This window comes from Notothenia coriiceps, unplaced genomic scaffold (genome assembly GCF_000735185.1).
Source record: "Notothenia coriiceps isolate Sejong01 unplaced genomic scaffold, NC01 NC01_scaffold00004833, whole genome shotgun sequence".
In the NCBI taxonomy this organism is placed as follows: domain Eukaryota; kingdom Metazoa; phylum Chordata; class Actinopteri; order Perciformes; family Nototheniidae; genus Notothenia; species Notothenia coriiceps.
Window position 1 is genome coordinate 1 of NW_011337534.1, and position 2,262 is coordinate 2,262.

At 37.6% G+C, this 2,262-nt stretch overlaps 1 long non-coding RNA gene across 1 annotated transcript; it reads right to left on the minus strand.

The window, feature by feature from the left end:
- Nucleotides 1-77: 77 nt before the first annotated feature.
- Nucleotides 78-2,001, minus strand: LOC104942618 (uncharacterized). The gene is made up of 3 exons (XR_798032.1): nucleotides 1,840-2,001; nucleotides 1,677-1,752; nucleotides 78-228 (listed from the first exon to the last, which is right to left on the minus strand). It is a non-coding gene; the product is annotated as an uncharacterized lncRNA (long non-coding RNA).
- Between the last annotated feature and the right edge of the window lie 261 nt (nucleotides 2,002-2,262).

The following is a 2,262-nucleotide window of genomic DNA, read 5'->3' on the forward strand; positions in this document are numbered from 1 at the left end:
GGGGACACATGTTGATGTAGAAGAGACATGGAGAAGAGGGGACACATGTTGATGTAGAAGAGACATGGAGAAGTGGATTTTGTATAATCGGTGAGCTCTAAGTCTAAACTCACTTGTGTCCCGAGCGCTCTTTGAGCTCTTTCCATCTGCGCAGGAGTTTCTGATGAAGGTCTACGTCTGCGTCCCAGATGTCTTCCTGAAGCGCCAGACCGTGAGGCTTCGACTCCGCTGGGAGGGACACACAGATTCATTAATACAACATTTCTGTTCTTGTTGTGGGAGATTTGCACCAAAGAGTGTTCAGGCCAGGCATAAGAGGGAAACATTATTAAGAAAGATTTATTTTTATAGTTACGCATTTTGAGAAAAAAGCGATAATGTTAAGATTAAAGGTCTCCTATCATGCTATTTTTAGGCATATATTATGAGCTTCAGATATATCAAAATATATAAAAACATATCAAACATTTTTGAAATCCCTCATTCCCCTCTTTTGCAGCCCTGTTAGAGAAACGCGGATTTTGGGTCCTTAACTTGAAAAAAAAAAAAGGGAAAAAAAAGGAGGCGGGGCTAATGCCTGATCAGAATTCTACCGGAGATAAAGTTAAATTCTGCTATGATAAAACGCCATCCTGTTCTAAACCACATCAAGGATTATTTCTGAAACAGTATGGAGCTCAAATGCTTTTTCTCTTGCGGGTTTATCACAAGGTGAGTTCTTTTTTTATTTCCTGCTTTTTAAAACACATGTGCTCTCCAGTACAGGCTAGCTCTGAGTGTTAGCGAGGCTTGCTAATGTAAACAAAGACGAGATTACGTCCAAAACACGTCAGGCATTGTTTCTGATAGCAACTCTCTGTGGGTCCACCATCCGGAATTACTTCATATCGGCAGCAAATCTGGATCAGCTCGTTGTACCCCTGTTTTTAAAAGATGTGGGTACGGAGGAAAAGAGAGAGGGTTTTATTTTCTGACGCACCGGGACACATATTCATATATAAAAGACATCACAAAGTGCATTTTGCATGATAGGAGACCTTTTAAGCAACTTTTGAATTGTACATGAGAATCTTCCCGAATGATATGGAACGGTAAACGTCACAAGATGTGTTTTTTTTTTTTTCTCTTTTCAAAAAGGGTCGAAGCCGTCTTTGAAGTCAACACGGACCTCCAGAAGAACGTGCAAGCTAAAATCACGGCTCATCTGACCTGGCACACCGGGCCACATGTTGATGTATAAAAAGAAATAAAAAAGTGCATTTTGCTTGATAGGTCCCCTTTAAAGTCAACATATCGAGAATTAAGTCAAAAATATTGAGAATAAATGGCGAAATAGTCTGCAATCCAAAAATAACAGTGAAAATCTTCGTAATAAAGTCATAATATTGAGAATTAACGTAACATTTTTGAGAATAAAGTCATAATAATGGGAATAAAGTTAATTTATTGAGACTTAAGTACAAATTGAGTAAGAATATTAAGAATTAAGTAAAAATCTGGTGAACAAAGTCAACATTTTGATTATAAAAGTTAAACATTTGAATAAAAATGAATATACTTAAAGTTGTATCTTATTCTCAAAATCGTCCTTTTGTTTTTACCTCTGATGCCCGGCCCTTCAACTCTTCCGTAAATATTTTATTTTACACACACACTCAAAAGAAACAACAACTTACATTTAAGCACAAATGGCAGCCCCACATAACAGTGATCACCACACTGCAAGCTGGCGTCAAAATAAATATTAGCCACCTGAAAAAGATGGAGGAAAGAAAAATAAGTTCACGTTCATAAGGAGCATAATGGGATCAGGGAGACGAGGCGAAGGGGAATACATACTTTGGATTTCCGTCTGGGCTCCAGCTCGTCTTTGTTGTTGCGCAGCCGCTTATAATAAAAGCGAATGTCTTCAGTCAGCGAGCGGATCTGCTGCAGCCGCACTTTCTGAGTGAAGGAGCTCTGGATGCTGAAGCTCTGATGAACCACTTTGCCCTGAAGAACAAATACATATCAGACACGTTAAGAGCAGAGAGGGCATGAGGTAAAAACAAATGAAATAAAATGAGAATAAAATCCAACTTTAAGTATATTCGTTGTTATTCAAATGTTTAACTTTTACAATCAAAATGTTGACTTTGTTCAACAGATTTTCACTTAATTCTTAATATTCTTACTCAATTTGTACTTAAGTCTCAACATTTCAACTTTACTCCCATTATTATGACTTTATTCTCAAAAAAGTACACACATCCTTTACTCAAG